The sequence below is a fragment of the Hemicordylus capensis genome, chromosome 3 (assembly GCF_027244095.1).
Source record: "Hemicordylus capensis ecotype Gifberg chromosome 3, rHemCap1.1.pri, whole genome shotgun sequence".
Classification (NCBI taxonomy): domain Eukaryota; kingdom Metazoa; phylum Chordata; class Lepidosauria; order Squamata; family Cordylidae; genus Hemicordylus; species Hemicordylus capensis.
The window spans coordinates 349,587,193-349,601,749 of NC_069659.1; the positions used below are offsets into that span (position 1 = coordinate 349,587,193).

The 14,557-nt window shown below is 59.1% G+C and overlaps 13 non-coding genes and 1 pseudogene across 13 annotated transcripts; all 14 read left to right on the plus strand.

Annotated features, from left to right (window-relative positions):
- The first annotated feature begins 2,257 nt into the window (after positions 1–2,257).
- LOC128352610 (uncharacterized) lies at positions 2,258–2,376 on the plus strand (annotated as a pseudogene).
- Positions 2,377–3,160: 784 nt separating this feature from the next.
- On the plus strand, positions 3,161–3,279 carry LOC128352668 (5S ribosomal RNA). Its single transcript, XR_008320565.1, has one exon. It is a non-coding gene; the product is annotated as a 5S ribosomal RNA (ribosomal RNA).
- A 787-nt stretch (positions 3,280–4,066) lies between these two features.
- On the plus strand, positions 4,067–4,185 carry LOC128352721 (5S ribosomal RNA). The gene has a single exon (XR_008320614.1). It is a non-coding gene; the product is annotated as a 5S ribosomal RNA (ribosomal RNA).
- A 778-nt stretch (positions 4,186–4,963) lies between these two features.
- Positions 4,964–5,082, plus strand: LOC128352593 (5S ribosomal RNA). Its single transcript, XR_008320522.1, has one exon. It is a non-coding gene; the product is annotated as a 5S ribosomal RNA (ribosomal RNA).
- A 778-nt stretch (positions 5,083–5,860) lies between these two features.
- LOC128352589 (5S ribosomal RNA) lies at positions 5,861–5,979 on the plus strand. The gene has a single exon (XR_008320518.1). It is a non-coding gene; the product is annotated as a 5S ribosomal RNA (ribosomal RNA).
- A 783-nt stretch (positions 5,980–6,762) lies between these two features.
- On the plus strand, positions 6,763–6,881 carry LOC128352732 (5S ribosomal RNA). The gene has a single exon (XR_008320627.1). It is a non-coding gene; the product is annotated as a 5S ribosomal RNA (ribosomal RNA).
- A 786-nt stretch (positions 6,882–7,667) lies between these two features.
- On the plus strand, positions 7,668–7,786 carry LOC128352744 (5S ribosomal RNA). Its single transcript, XR_008320639.1, has one exon. It is a non-coding gene; the product is annotated as a 5S ribosomal RNA (ribosomal RNA).
- A 778-nt stretch (positions 7,787–8,564) lies between these two features.
- LOC128352591 (5S ribosomal RNA) lies at positions 8,565–8,683 on the plus strand. Its single transcript, XR_008320520.1, has one exon. It is a non-coding gene; the product is annotated as a 5S ribosomal RNA (ribosomal RNA).
- A 783-nt stretch (positions 8,684–9,466) lies between these two features.
- On the plus strand, positions 9,467–9,585 carry LOC128352568 (5S ribosomal RNA). Its single transcript, XR_008320497.1, has one exon. It is a non-coding gene; the product is annotated as a 5S ribosomal RNA (ribosomal RNA).
- A 786-nt stretch (positions 9,586–10,371) lies between these two features.
- On the plus strand, positions 10,372–10,490 carry LOC128352579 (5S ribosomal RNA). The gene has a single exon (XR_008320508.1). It is a non-coding gene; the product is annotated as a 5S ribosomal RNA (ribosomal RNA).
- Positions 10,491–11,275: 785 nt separating this feature from the next.
- LOC128352563 (5S ribosomal RNA) lies at positions 11,276–11,394 on the plus strand. The gene has a single exon (XR_008320493.1). It is a non-coding gene; the product is annotated as a 5S ribosomal RNA (ribosomal RNA).
- Positions 11,395–12,170: 776 nt separating this feature from the next.
- LOC128352739 (5S ribosomal RNA) lies at positions 12,171–12,289 on the plus strand. Its single transcript, XR_008320633.1, has one exon. It is a non-coding gene; the product is annotated as a 5S ribosomal RNA (ribosomal RNA).
- A 783-nt stretch (positions 12,290–13,072) lies between these two features.
- LOC128352564 (5S ribosomal RNA) lies at positions 13,073–13,191 on the plus strand. The gene has a single exon (XR_008320494.1). It is a non-coding gene; the product is annotated as a 5S ribosomal RNA (ribosomal RNA).
- Positions 13,192–13,967: 776 nt separating this feature from the next.
- Positions 13,968–14,086, plus strand: LOC128352740 (5S ribosomal RNA). The gene has a single exon (XR_008320634.1). It is a non-coding gene; the product is annotated as a 5S ribosomal RNA (ribosomal RNA).
- The last annotated feature ends 471 nt before the right edge of the window (positions 14,087–14,557 follow it).

A 14,557-nucleotide genomic window follows, 5' to 3' on the forward strand; every position in this document is an offset into this window, starting at 1 on the left:
TATTGGCATCTTTCAGGTACGGGGGTGGGGCGGTGGGACATAGGCATCACCATCTCATCCGGCATCGTAAGGAAAGCGAGCATGACAAGAAATTTCCAAGAAATGGACAGGCTATTTCCTTCGGGCTTTTCGTCGTTTGGACACTGCCTGGGCAGCAAAGCAAACTTTCCCTTCAACAGGAATGAGTGAAGCTGTGAGGGCTGGGTGACTGGTGAGCACTAAGACCGCAACGGCTCTTTTCCCACCTAAGGTGGATTGCAGAAGCAGAGAGGAGGAGAGATCTCCAGACAGGAGAGGAGGTTATAGGAATAAGAGAAAAACTTGTAAGCATTTAGTGCGGGGCCCTTGAAAATGCGGGACTCATAGCAAATGCTACATTTGCAACTAGGGTAATCCGGCTCTGGCCTTGTGCTAGATTGTTCATGCTGCCCCCAGCTAGCAATCAAACAGTGTAAAAACAGCAATATAACATAAATATTTGAAGCTCGGAAAGGGGGAAATGGTGGTCTGAGCAATACAGTATACCGTTTTTAAATGGAAGGAAGTCCCACTATATTTAATGGGTTTACTAACCGGAAAGTGTGTATAGGATTGCGGCCAGCAAGTGCAATTATGAGGTAGACAGGAATTCTTAGATGGAAAACAGAGAGCATGGCGTGGGGAAAGAAATATGTGGGATATGTCTATGTTAAGTTGCGTGTTGAAATCTTTCTGCTAATGCATATTTGCATAAATATATGTGTTTTATATAATTACATTCTTGTGAGTTCAGCTGCTATTTGTGCACTCAAGGACCTAGGTGTCAAGCATACTACGTGTGTCACAATGTGTGTGTATGTTGCTGGGTGATGCTTATCTTGCAGGTGTGGGCGGGCTCCAAAGGCCTTTAGGTCCAGGCACCAACATTACCTAGGTGCAATAGGGAAAAAAGGTTGTGGACCCTGGCCCATGGGTGGGCCCACCGAGGCGAGGTGGTAAATTGATCCTTGTCCCTGGAAAGAGCTTTACTTAGTTGCCTATATCTAATGAGGAAGGAAAACTCACTGACTTAAGTAGAAAGGGAAAGACTGACAGCAACAACTACTGAGTGTAGGAACTCCATTTCTTATGCACTTCAATACAAAAAGCCATGAAAATAAGGGCAAAAAACATCTCAGTATACGAAGGCTTTAACCACAGGGGATATTGTATACTCAGTAGAACAGGACATGATAGTTTGAGTACACAGACATATTATTCAATATATAGAGGAGAGAAGTAATAAGGGGAAAAGGCTGGGTACTACAAAATATCCAAGATAAAATTACACACAACACTGCCCACCATAATCTAGAAATGCTCTCAGAAATCAGAACATGCTATATATAAAACATGCATTTGTGCAGGACTCTTCGGAAAGCTGAAGGCTTAGCACCATCTAGGGGGGAAACTATGGAACCGATTCTAGTTAGTGGAGAAGGTTAATTAAGCTGTTAGTGATTTCTATAATTTATTTTAATTTAATTTATTTATTTAACATATCTTTATGACACTCAAAACTTACATCTCTGGATGGTTTACAACACAATAAAAACAGAACGTAAAACATTAGTTAAAACAAAAACAAAAAGTTTAAACATTAAAACAATGTAAAAAATTAAAATAATACTTAAAACAGTTAAAACAATATTAATTAAAAGCCTGGGTGTACAGAGGCATCTTTAAAGACTTTATTACAACTGTCGAGATAGGGAGGCTTTTATTTCACGAGACAGCACATTCCAAAAGAAACATTAAATACTGTGTTGGCATTGAATGAAAGAAAATCACAAGTAGATCTAAATAGATCAATTACAGAAATCCTAAACCTTATTACTGATGGGACCCAAAGCAGCAACAATAAAATACTTAAAGATCAACAACTGCACAAACTAAGAATGCAGGTTCTTTTCAAAAGCAGTAACTTCAACAACAGGGGCAGATGGATCAAGAGAGCAGCCAGCCAAGCCATCCTCAGCCAGTGGGAGGTGCAGGTAAACCACACTTTTCCAGGGGTCTTCTACTGGGGGCATGCAGCTGTCTTTCTGGCACAGGGCTGTGCCTGGGCCCTTGCAGCAGCAGCGGCGGCGGCAACTTGGGGGGTGCGTGGTGGGTCCTGTTTGGGTGGAAGCAAGCTGAGTGGCAGGGAGAGGCGAGCCTGGGTTGCCGTCTCCCTTGGTGGTAGGTGGAGTCACTGGCGCCACTGTGCTTAAGCTGGGTCAGAGCAGGCATAGCAAGTGTCTACGGCCACACTACCCAGAACGAGCCCGATCTCGTCTGATCTTGGAAGCTAAGCAGGGTCAGGCCTGGTTAGTATTTGGATGGGAGACTGCCTGGGAATACCGGGTGCTGTAGGCTTTTTAGTCATGATTGCTGCTTTTGGCACACTTCCTAGTGGACAACATCTTTCCCTCTTACCCCCCAAACACCAACACCCCCTGCGCCCGCGAGACCAACCTTCGCTTCCCCTTTCAGCACTGTCTCGGGGGGGGGGGCGGGAGAGATGAGAAAAGGATGGAGCCCTTTGCCTTTGGTGTGTGGCTGGCCTCTTTCTTCCACTCCGCTCTCCCGCCTCTGCTTCCAAGGTGGCCTCCTTCCTCCTTCTCTTGGCCCCAGAAGAAGAGGCCTGGAAAGGTGGGGTGTCCTTGCGCCTCCCACTGGCGGAAGGTGGCTGGGCAGGCGGCTTGCCTCATCCGCCTGCCCGGCTGCTTGCTTCAGCAGGAGATGGCACCGGGAGTTAGGCGAGAAGCATCCCGAGCCACCTCTGCATGAGGAAGAAGAGGCCCGGTCTTGATTCCAGACTCCCGGGCTGGGTCCCGGTGGCCCGGTGGTCCTGCTTGCGACTCGCAGGCAGACTCCAGCACCATCCCGGGGGCCAGAGGCACGCCGCAGAGGGTCTTTGCAGCTGGCAGCAGGCGCAGCCAGCCAATGCAGCTGTCTTTCTGGCACAGGGCTGTGCCTGGGCCCTTGCAGCAGCAGCAGCAGCGGCGGAGGCAACTTGGGGGGTGCGAGGTGGGTCCTGTTTGGGTGGAAGCAGGCTGAGTGGCAGGGAGAGGCGAGCCTGTGTTGCCGTCTCCCTTGGTGGTAGGCGGAGTCACTGGCGCCACTGTGCTTAAGATGGGTCAGAGCAGGCATAGCAAGCGTCTACGGCCACACTACCCTGAACGCGCCCGATCTCGTCTGATCTCGGAAGCTAAGCAGGGTCAGGCCTGGTTAGTACTTGGATGGGAGACCGCCTGGGAATACCGGGTGCTGTAGGCTTTTTAGTCATGATTGCTGCTTTTGGCACACTTCCTAGTGGACAACATCTTTCCCTCTTACCCCCCAAACACCAACACCCCCTGCGCCCGCGAGACCAACCTTCGCTTCCCCTTTCAGCACTGTCTCGGGGGGGGGGGCGGGAGAGATGAGAAAAGGATGGAGCCCTTTGCCTTTGGTGTGTGGCTGGCCTCTTTCTTCCACTCCGCTCTCCCGCCTCTGCTTCCAAGGTGGCCTCCTTCCTCCTTCTCTTGGCCCCAGAAGAAGAGGCTTGGAAAGGTGGGGTGTCCTTGCGCCTCCCACTGGCGGAAGGTGGCTGGGCAGGCGGCTTGCCTCATCCGCCTGCCCGGCTGCTTGCTTCAGCAGGAGATGGCACTGGGAGTTAGGCGAGAAGCATCCCGAGCCACCTCTGCATGAGGAAGAAGAGGCCCGGTCTTGATTCCAGACTCCCGGGCTGGGTCCCGGTGGCCCGGTAGTCCTGCTTGCGACTCGGAGGCAGACTCCAGCACCATCCCGGGGGCCAGAGGCACGCCGCAGAGGGTCTTTGCAGCTGGCAGCAGGCGCAGCCAGCCAATGCAGCTGTCTTTCTGGCACAGGGCTGTGCCTGGGCCCTTGCAGCAGCAGCAGCAGCAGCGGCGGAGGCAACTTGGGGGGTGCGAGGTGGGTCCTGTTTGAGTGGAAGCAGGCTGAGCGGCAGGGAGAGGCGAGCCTGTGTTGCCGTCTCCCTTGGTGGTAGGCGGAGTCACTGGCGCCACTGTGCTTAAGATGGGTCAGAGCAGGCATAGCAAGCGTCTACGGCCACACTACCCTGAACGCGCCCGATCTCGTCTGATCTCGGAAGCTAAGCAGGGTCAGGCCTGGTTAGTACTTGGATGGGAGACCGCCTGGGAATACCGGGTGCTGTAGGCTTTTTAGTCATGATTGCTGCTTTTGGCACACTTCCTAGTGGACAACATCTTTCCCTCTTACCCCCCAAACACCAACACCCCCTGCGCCCGCGAAACCAACCTTCGCTTCCCCTTTCGGCACTGTCTCCTGGGGGGGGGAGATGAGAAAAGGATGGAGCCCTTTGCCTTTGGCGTGTGGCTGGCCTCTTTCTTCCACTCCGCTCTCCCGCCTCTGCTTCCAAGGTGGCCTCCTTCCTCCTTCTCTTGGCCCCAGAAGAAGAGGCTTGGAAAGGTGGGGTGTCCTTGCGCCTCCCACTGGCAGAAGGTGGCTGGGCAGGCGGCTTGCCTCATCCGCCTGCCCGGCTGCTTGCTTCAGCAGGAGATGGCACTGGGAGTTAGGCGAGAAGCATCCCGAGCCACCTCTGCATGAGGAGGAAGAGGCCCGGTCTTGATTCCAGACTCCCGGGCTGGGTCCCGGTGGCCCGGTGGTCCTGCTTGCGACTCGGAGGCAGACTCCAGCACCATCCCGGGGGCCAGAGGCACGCCGCAGAGGGTCTTTGCAGCTGGCAGCAGGCGCAGCCAGACAATGCAGCTGTCTTTCTGGCACAGGGCTGTGCCTGGGCCCTTGCAGCAGCAGCAGCAGCGGCGGAGGCAACTTGGGGGGTGCGAGGTGGGTCCTGTTTGGGTGGAAGCAGGCTGAGCGGCAGGGAGAGGCGAGCCTGTCTTGCCGTCTCCCTTGGTGGTAGGCGGAGTCACTGGCGCCACTGTGCTTAAGATGGGTCAGAGCAGGCATAGCAAGCGTCTACGGCCACACTACCCTGAACGCGCCCGATCTTGTCTGATCTTGGAAGCTAAGCAGGGTCAGGCCTGGTTAGTACTTGGATGGGAGACCGCCTGGGAATACCGGGTGCTGTAGGCTTTTTAGTCATGATTGCTGCTTTTGGCACACTTCCTAGTGGACAACATCTTTCCCTCTTACCCCCCAAACACCAACACCCCCTGCGCCCGCGAAACCAACCTTCGCTTCCCCTTTCGGCACTGTCTCCTGGGGGGGGGAGATGAGAAAAGGATGGAGCCCTTTGCCTTTGGCGTGTGGCTGGCCTCTTTCTTCCACTCCGCTCTCCCGCCTCTGCTTCCAAGGTGGCCTCCTTCCTCCTTCTCTTGGCCCCAGAAGAAGAGGCTTGGAAAGGTGGGGTGTCCTTGCGCCTCCCACTGGCGGAAGGTGGCTGGGCAGGCGGCTTGCCTCATCCGCCTGCCCGGCTGCTTGCTTCAGCAGGAGATGGCACTGGGAGTTAGGCGAGAAGCATCCCGAGCCACCTCTGCATGAGGAAGAAGAGGCCCGGTCTTGATTCCAGACTCCCGGGCTGGGTCCCGGTGGCCCGGTAGTCCTGCTTGCGACTCGGAGGCAGACTCCAGCACCATCCCGGGGGCCAGAGGCACGCCGCAGAGGGTCTTTGCAGCTGGCAGCAGGAGCAGCCAGCCAATGCAGCTGTCTTTCTGGCACAGGGCTGTGCCTGGGCCCTTGCAGCAGCAGCAGCAGCGGCGGAGGCAACTTGGGGGGTGCGAGGTGGGTCCTGTTTGGGTGGAAGCAGGCTGAGCGGCAGGGAGAGGCGAGCCTGTGTTGCCGTCTCCCTTGGTGGTAGGCGGAGTCACTGGCGCCACTGTGCTTAAGATGGGTCAGAGCAGGCATAGCAAGTGTCTACGGTCACACTACCCTGAACGCGCCCGATCTCGTCTGATCTTGGAAGCTAAGCAGGGTCAGGCCTGGTTAGTACTTGGATGGGAGACCGCCTGGGAATACCGGGTGCTGTAGGCTTTTTAGTCATGATTGCTGCTTTTGGCACACTTCCTAGTGGACAACATCTTTCCCTCTTACCCCCCAAACACCAACACCCCCTGCGCCCGCGAAACCAACCTTCGCTTCCCCTTTCAGCACTGTCTCGGGGGGGGGGCGGGAGAGATGAGAAAAGGATGGAGCCCTTTGCCTTTGGTGTGTGGCTGGCCTCTTTCTTCCACTCCGCTCTCCCGCCTCTGCTTCCAAGGTGGCCTCCTTCCTCCTTCTCTTGGCCCCAGAAGAAGAGGCCTGGAAAGGTGGGGTGTCCTTGCGCCTCCCACTGGCGGAAGGTGGCTGGGCAGGCGGCTTGCCTCATCCGCCTGCCCGGCTGCTTGCTTCAGCAGGAGATGGCACCGGGAGTTAGGCGAGAAGCATCCCGAGCCACCTCTGCATGAGGAAGAAGAGGCCCGGTCTTGATTCCAGACTCCCGGGCTGGGTCCCGGTGGCCCGGTGGTCCTGCTTGCGACTCGCAGGCAGACTCCAGCACCATCCCGGGGGCCAGAGGCACGCCGCAGAGGGTCTTTGCAGCTGGCAGCAGGCGCAGCCAGCCAATGCAGCTGTCTTTCTGGCACAGGGCTGTGCCTGGGCCCTTGCAGCAGCAGCAGCAGCGGCGGAGGCAACTTGGGGGGTGCGAGGTGGGTCCTGTTTGGGTGGAAGCAGGCTGAGTGGCAGGGAGAGGCGAGCCTGTGTTGCCGTCTCCCTTGGTGGTAGGCGGAGTCACTGGCGCCACTGTGCTTAAGATGGGTCAGAGCAGGCATAGCAAGCGTCTACGGCCACACTACCCTGAACGCGCCCGATCTCGTCTGATCTCGGAAGCTAAGCAGGGTCAGGCCTGGTTAGTACTTGGATGGGAGACCGCCTGGGAATACCGGGTGCTGTAGGCTTTTTAGTCATGATTGCTGCTTTTGGCACACTTCCTAGTGGACAACATCTTTCCCTCTTACCCCCCAAACACCAACACCCCCTGCGCCCGCGAGACCAACCTTCGCTTCCCCTTTCAGCACTGTATCGGGGGGGGGGCGGGAGAGATGAGAAAAGGATGGAGCCCTTTGCCTTTGGTGTGTGGCTGGCCTCTTTCTTCCACTCCGCTCTCCCGCCTCTGCTTCCAAGGTGGCCTCCTTCCTCCTTCTCTTGGCCCCAGAAGAAGAGGCTTGGAAAGGTGGGGTGTCCTTGCGCCTCCCACTGGCGGAAGGTGGCTGGGCAGGCGGCTTGCCTCATCCGCCTGCCCGGCTGCTTGCTTCAGCAGGAGATGGCACTGGGAGTTAGGCGAGAAGCATCCCGAGCCACCTCTGCATGAGGAAGAAGAGGCCCGGTCTTGATTCCAGACTCCCGGGCTGGGTCCCGGTGGCCCGGTAGTCCTGCTTGCGACTCGGAGGCAGACTCCAGCACCATCCCGGGGGCCAGAGGCACGCCGCAGAGGGTCTTTGCAGCTGGCAGCAGGCGCAGCCAGCCAATGCAGCTGTCTTTCTGGCACAGGGCTGTGCCTGGGCCCTTGCAGCAGCAGCAGCAGCAGCGGCGGAGGCAACTTGGGGGGTGCGAGGTGGGTCCTGTTTGAGTGGAAGCAGGCTGAGCGGCAGGGAGAGGCGAGCCTGTGTTGCTGTCTCCCTTGGTGGTAGGCGGAGTCACTGGCGCCACTGTGCTTAAGATGGGTCAGAGCAGGCATAGCAAGCGTCTACGGCCACACTACCCTGAACGCGCCCGATCTCGTCTGATCTCGGAAGCTAAGCAGGGTCAGGCCTGGTTAGTACTTGGATGGGAGACCGCCTGGGAATACCGGGTGCTGTAGGCTTTTTAGTCATGATTGCTGCTTTTGGCACACTTCCTAGTGGACAACATCTTTCCCTCTTACCCCCCAAACACCAACACCCCCTGCGCCCGCGAAACCAACCTTCGCTTCCCCTTTCGGCACTGTCTCCTGGGGGGGGGAGATGAGAAAAGGATGGAGCCCTTTGCCTTTGGCGTGTGGCTGGCCTCTTTCTTCCACTCCGCTCTCCCGCCTCTGCTTCCAAGGTGGCCTCCTTCCTCCTTCTCTTGGCCCCAGAAGAAGAGGCTTGGAAAGGTGGGGTGTCCTTGCGCCTCCCACTGGCGGAAGGTGGCTGGGCAGGCGGCTTGCCTCATCCGCCTGCCCGGCTGCTTGCTTCAGCAGGAGATGGCACTGGGAGTTAGGCGAGAAGCATCCCGAGCCACCTCTGCATGAGGAAGAAGAGGCCCGGTCTTGATTCCAGACTCCCGGGCTGGGTCCCGGTGGCCCGGTAGTCCTGCTTGCGACTCGGAGGCAGACTCCAGCACCATCCCGGGGGCCAGAGGCACGCCGCAGAGGGTCTTTGCAGCTGGCAGCAGGAGCAGCCAGCCAATGCAGCTGTCTTTCTGGCACAGGGCTGTGCCTGGGCCCTTGCAGCAGCAGCAGCAGCGGCGGAGGCAACTTGGGGGGTGCGAGGTGGGTCCTGTTTGGGTGGAAGCAGGCTGAGCGGCAGGGAGAGGCGAGCCTGTGTTGCCGTCTCCCTTGGTGGTAGGCGGAGTCACTGGCGCCACTGTGCTTAAGATGGGTCAGAGCAGGCATAGCAAGTGTCTACGGTCACACTACCCTGAACGCGCCCGATCTCGTCTGATCTTGGAAGCTAAGCAGGGTCAGGCCTGGTTAGTACTTGGATGGGAGACCGCCTGGGAATACCGGGTGCTGTAGGCTTTTTAGTCATGATTGCTGCTTTTGGCACACTTCCTAGTGGACAACATCTTTCCCTCTTACCCCCCAAACACCAACACCCCCTGCGCCCGCGAAACCAACCTTCGCTTCCCCTTTCAGCACTGTCTCGGGGGGGGGGCGGGAGAGATGAGAAAAGGATGGAGCCCTTTGCCTTTGGTGTGTGGCTGGCCTCTTTCTTCCACTCCGCTCTCCCGCCTCTGCTTCCAAGGTGGCCTCCTTCCTCCTTCTCTTGGCCCCAGAAGAAGAGGCCTGGAAAGGTGGGGTGTCCTTGCGCCTCCCACTGGCGGAAGGTGGCTGGGCAGGCGGCTTGCCTCATCCGCCTGCCCGGCTGCTTGCTTCAGCAGGAGATGGCACCGGGAGTTAGGCGAGAAGCATCCCGAGCCACCTCTGCATGAGGAAGAAGAGGCCCGGTCTTGATTCCAGACTCCCGGGCTGGGTCCCGGTGGCCCGGTGGTCCTGCTTGCGACTCGCAGGCAGACTCCAGCACCATCCCGGGGGCCAGAGGCACGCCGCAGAGGGTCTTTGCAGCTGGCAGCAGGCGCAGCCAGCCAATGCAGCTGTCTTTCTGGCACAGGGCTGTGCCTGGGCCCTTGCAGCAGCAGCAGCAGCGGCGGAGGCAACTTGGGGGGTGCGAGGTGGGTCCTGTTTGGGTGGAAGCAGGCTGAGTGGCAGGGAGAGGCGAGCCTGTGTTGCCGTCTCCCTTGGTGGTAGGCGGAGTCACTGGCGCCACTGTGCTTAAGATGGGTCAGAGCAGGCATAGCAAGCGTCTACGGCCACACTACCCTGAACGCGCCCGATCTCGTCTGATCTCGGAAGCTAAGCAGGGTCAGGCCTGGTTAGTACTTGGATGGGAGACCGCCTGGGAATACCGGGTGCTGTAGGCTTTTTAGTCATGATTGCTGCTTTTGGCACACTTCCTAGTGGACAACATCTTTCCCTCTTACCCCCCAAACACCAACACCCCCTGCGCCCGCGAGACCAACCTTCGCTTCCCCTTTCAGCACTGTATCGGGGGGGGGGCGGGAGAGATGAGAAAAGGATGGAGCCCTTTGCCTTTGGTGTGTGGCTGGCCTCTTTCTTCCACTCCGCTCTCCCGCCTCTGCTTCCAAGGTGGCCTCCTTCCTCCTTCTCTTGGCCCCAGAAGAAGAGGCTTGGAAAGGTGGGGTGTCCTTGCGCCTCCCACTGGCGGAAGGTGGCTGGGCAGGCGGCTTGCCTCATCCGCCTGCCCGGCTGCTTGCTTCAGCAGGAGATGGCACTGGGAGTTAGGCGAGAAGCATCCCGAGCCACCTCTGCATGAGGAAGAAGAGGCCCGGTCTTGATTCCAGACTCCCGGGCTGGGTCCCGGTGGCCCGGTAGTCCTGCTTGCGACTCGGAGGCAGACTCCAGCACCATCCCGGGGGCCAGAGGCACGCCGCAGAGGGTCTTTGCAGCTGGCAGCAGGCGCAGCCAGCCAATGCAGCTGTCTTTCTGGCACAGGGCTGTGCCTGGGCCCTTGCAGCAGCAGCAGCAGCAGCGGCGGAGGCAACTTGGGGGGTGCGAGGTGGGTCCTGTTTGAGTGGAAGCAGGCTGAGCGGCAGGGAGAGGCGAGCCTGTGTTGCTGTCTCCCTTGGTGGTAGGCGGAGTCACTGGCGCCACTGTGCTTAAGATGGGTCAGAGCAGGCATAGCAAGCGTCTACGGCCACACTACCCTGAACGCGCCCGATCTCGTCTGATCTCGGAAGCTAAGCAGGGTCAGGCCTGGTTAGTACTTGGATGGGAGACCGCCTGGGAATACCGGGTGCTGTAGGCTTTTTAGTCATGATTGCTGCTTTTGGCACACTTCCTAGTGGACAACATCTTTCCCTCTTACCCCCCAAACACCAACACCCCCTGCGCCCGCGAAACCAACCTTCGCTTCCCCTTTCGGCACTGTCTCCTGTGGGGGGGGCGGGAGAGATGAGAAAAGGATGGAGCCCTTTGCCTTTGGCGTGTGGCTGGCCTCTTTCTTCCACTCCGCTCTCCCGCCTCTGCTTCCAAGGTGGCCTCCTTCCTCCTTCTCTTGGCCCCAGAAGAAGAGGCCTGGAAAGGTGGGGTGTCCTTGCGCCTCCCACTGGCGGAAGGTGGCTGGGCAGGCGGCTTGCCTCATCCGCCTGCCCGGCTGCTTGCTTCAGCAGGAGATGACACCGGGAGTTAGGCGAGAAGCATCCCGAGCCACCTCTGCATGAGGAAGAAGAGGCCCGGTCTTGATTCCAGACTCCCGGGCTGGGTCCCGGTGGCCCGGTGGTCCTGCTTGCGACTCGGAGGCAGACTCCAGCACCATCCCGGGGGCCAGAGGCACGCCGCAGAGGGTCTTTGCAGCTGGCAGCAGGCGCAGCCAGCCAATGCAGCTGTCTTTCTGGCACAGGGCTGTGCCTGGGCCCTTGCAGCAGCAGCAGCAGCGGCGGAGGCAACTTGGGGGGTGCGAGGTGGGTCCTGTTTGGGTGGAAGCAGGCTGAGCGGCAGGGAGAGGCGAGCCTGTGTTGCCGTCTCCCTTGGTGGTAGGTGGCGTCACTGGCGCCACTGTGCTTAAGATGGGTCAGAGCAGGCATAGCAAGTGTCTACGGCCACACTACCCTGAACGCGCCCGATCTCGTCTGATCTTGGAAGCTAAGCAGGGTCAGGCCTGGTTAGTACTTGGATGGGAGACCGCCTGGGAATACCGGGTGCTGTAGGCTTTTTAGTCATGATTGCTGCTTTTGGCACACTTCCTAGTGGACAACATCTTTCCCTCTTACCCCCCAAACACCAACACCCCCTGCGCCCGCGAAACCAACCTTCGCTTCCCCTTTCGGCACTGTCTCCTGGGGGGGGGGAGATGAGAAAAGGATGGAGCCCTTTGCCTTTGGCGTTTGGCTGGCCTCTTTCTTCCACTCCGCTCTCCCGCCTCTGCTTCCAAGGTGGCCTCCTTCCTCCTTCTCTTGGCCCCAGAAGAAGAGGCCTGGAAAGGTGGGGTGTCCTTGCGCCTCCCACTGGCGGAAGGTGGCTGGGCAGGCGGCTTGCCTCATCCGCCTGCCCGGCTGCTTGCTTCAGCAGGAGATGGCACTGGGAGTTAGGCGAGAAGCATCCCGAGCCACCTCTGCATGAGGAGGAAGAGGCCCGGTCTTGATTCCAGACTCCCGGGCTGGGTCCCGGTGGCCCGGTGGTCCTGCTTGCGACTCGGAGGCAGACTCCAGCACCATCCCGGGGGCCAGAGGCACGCCGCAGAGGGTCTTTGCAGCTGGCAGCAGGCGCAGCCAGCCAATGCAGCTGTCTTTCTGGCACAGGGCTGTGCCTGGGCCCTTGCAGCAGCAGCAGCGGCGGAGGCAACTTGGGGGGTGCGAGGTGGGTCCTGTTTGGGTGGAAGCAGGCTGAGTGGCAGGGAGAGGCGAGCCTGTGTTGCCGTCTCCCTTGGTGGTAGGCGGAGTCACTGGCGCCACTGTGCTTAAGATGGGTCAGAGCAGGCATAGCAAGCGTCTATGGCCACACTACCCTGAACGCGCCCGATCTCGTCTGATCTCGGAAGCTAAGCAGGGTCAGGCCTGGTTAGTACTTGGATGGGAGACCGCCTGGGAATACCGGGTGCTGTAGGCTTTTTAGTCATGATTGCTGCTTTTGGCACACTTCCTAGTGGACAACATCTTTCCCTCTTACCCCCCAAACACCAACACCCCCTGCGCCCGCGAGACCAACCTTCGCTTCCCCTTTCAGCACTGTCTCGGGGGGGGGGCGGGAGAGATGAGAAAAGGATGGAGCCCTTTGCCTTTGGTGTGTGGCTGGCCTCTTTCTTCCACTCCGCTCTCCCGCCTCTGCTTCCAAGGTGGCCTCCTTCCTCCTTCTCTTGGCCCCAGAAGAAGAGGCCTGGAAAGGTGGGGTGTCCTTGCGCCTCCCACTGGCGGAAGGTGGCTGGGCAGGCGGCTTGCCTCATCCGCCTGCCCGGCTGCTTGCTTCAGCAGGAGATGGCACTGGGAGTTAGGCGAGAAGCATCCCGAGCCACCTCTGCATGAGGAGGAAGAGGCCCGGTCTTGATTCCAGACTCCCGGGCTGGGTCCCGGTGGCCCGGTTGTCCTGCTTGCGACTCGCAGGCAGACTCCAGCACCATCCCGGGGGCCAGAGGCACGCCGCAGAGGATCTTTGCAGCTGGCAGCAGGCGCAGCCAGCCAATGCAGCTGTCTTTCTGGCACAGGGCTGTGCCTGGGCCCTTGCAGCAGCAGCAGCAGCGGCGGAGGCAACTTGGGGGGTGCGAGGTGGGTCCTGTTTGGGTGGAAGCAGGCTGAGCGGCAGGGAGAGGCGAGCCTGTGTTGCCGTCTCCCTTGGTGGTAGGTGGCGTCACTGGCGCCACTGTGCTTAAGATGGGTCAGAGCAGGCATAGCAAGTGTCTACGGCCACACTACCCTGAACGCGCCCGATCTCGTCTGATCTTGGAAGCTAAGCAGGGTCAGGCCTGGTTAGTACTTGGATGGGAGACCGCCTGGGAATACCGGGTGCTGTAGGCTTTTTAGTCATGATTGCTGCTTTTGGCACACTTCCTAGTGGACAACATCTTTCCCTCTTACCCCCCAAACACCAACACCCCCTGCGCCCGCGAAACCAACCTTCGCTTCCCCTTTCGGCACTGTCTCCTGGGGGGGGGGAGATGAGAAAAGGATGGAGCCCTTTGCCTTTGGCGTTTGGCTGGCCTCTTTCTTCCACTCCGCTCTCCCGCCTCTGCTTCCAAGGTGGCCTCCTTCCTCCTTCTCTTGGCCCCAGAAGAAGAGGCCTGGAAAGGTGGGGTGTCCTTGCGCCTCCCACTGGCGGAAGGTGGCTGGGCAGGCGGCTTGCCTCATCCGCCTGCCCGGCTGCTTGCTTCAGCAGGAGATGGCACTGGGAGTTAGGCGAGAAGCATCCCGAGCCACCTCTGCATGAGGAGGAAGAGGCCCGGTCTTGATTCCAGACTCCCGGGCTGGGTCCCGGTGGCCCGGTGGTCCTGCTTGCGACTCGCAGGCAGACTCCAGCACCATCCCGGGGGCCAGAGGCACGCCGCAGAGGGTCTTTGCAGCTGGCAGCAGGCGCAGCCAGCCAATGCAGCTGTCTTTCTGGCACAGGGCTGTGCCTGGGCCCTTGCAGCAGCAGCAGCGGCGGAGGCAACTTGGGGGGTGCGAGGTGGGTCCTGTTTGGGTGGAAGCAGGCTGAGTGGCAGGGAGAGGCGAGCCTGTGTTGCCGTCTCCCTTGGTGGTAGGCGGAGTCACTGGCGCCACTGTGCTTAAGATGGGTCAGAGCAGGCATAGCAAGCGTCTATGGCCACACTACCCTGAACGCGCCCGATCTCGTCTGATCTCGGAAGCTAAGCAGGGTCAGGCCTGGTTAGTACTTGGATGGGAGACCGCCTGGGAATACCGGGTGCTGTAGGCTTTTTAGTCATGATTGCTGCTTTTGGCACACTTCCTAGTGGACAACATCTTTCCCTCTTACCCCCCAAACACCAACACCCCCTGCGCCCGCGAGACCAACCTTCGCTTCCCCTTTCAGCACTGTCTCGGGGGGGGGCGGGAGAGATGAGAAAAGGATGGAGCCCTTTGCCTTTGGTGTGTGGCTGGCCTCTTTCTTCCACTCCGCTCTCCCGCCTCTGCTTCCAAGGTGGCCTCCTTCCTCCTTCTCTTGGCCCCAGAAGAAGAGGCTTGGAAAGGTGGGGTGTCCTTGCGCCTCCCACTGGCGGAAGGTGGCTGGGCAGGCGGCTTGCCTCATCCGCCTGCCCGGCTGCTTGCTTCAGCAGGAGATGGCACTGGGAGTTAGGCGAGAAGCATCCCGAGCCACCTCTGCATGAGGAAGAAGAGGCCCGGTCTTGATTCCAGACTCCCGGGCTGGGTCCCGGTGGCCTGGTGG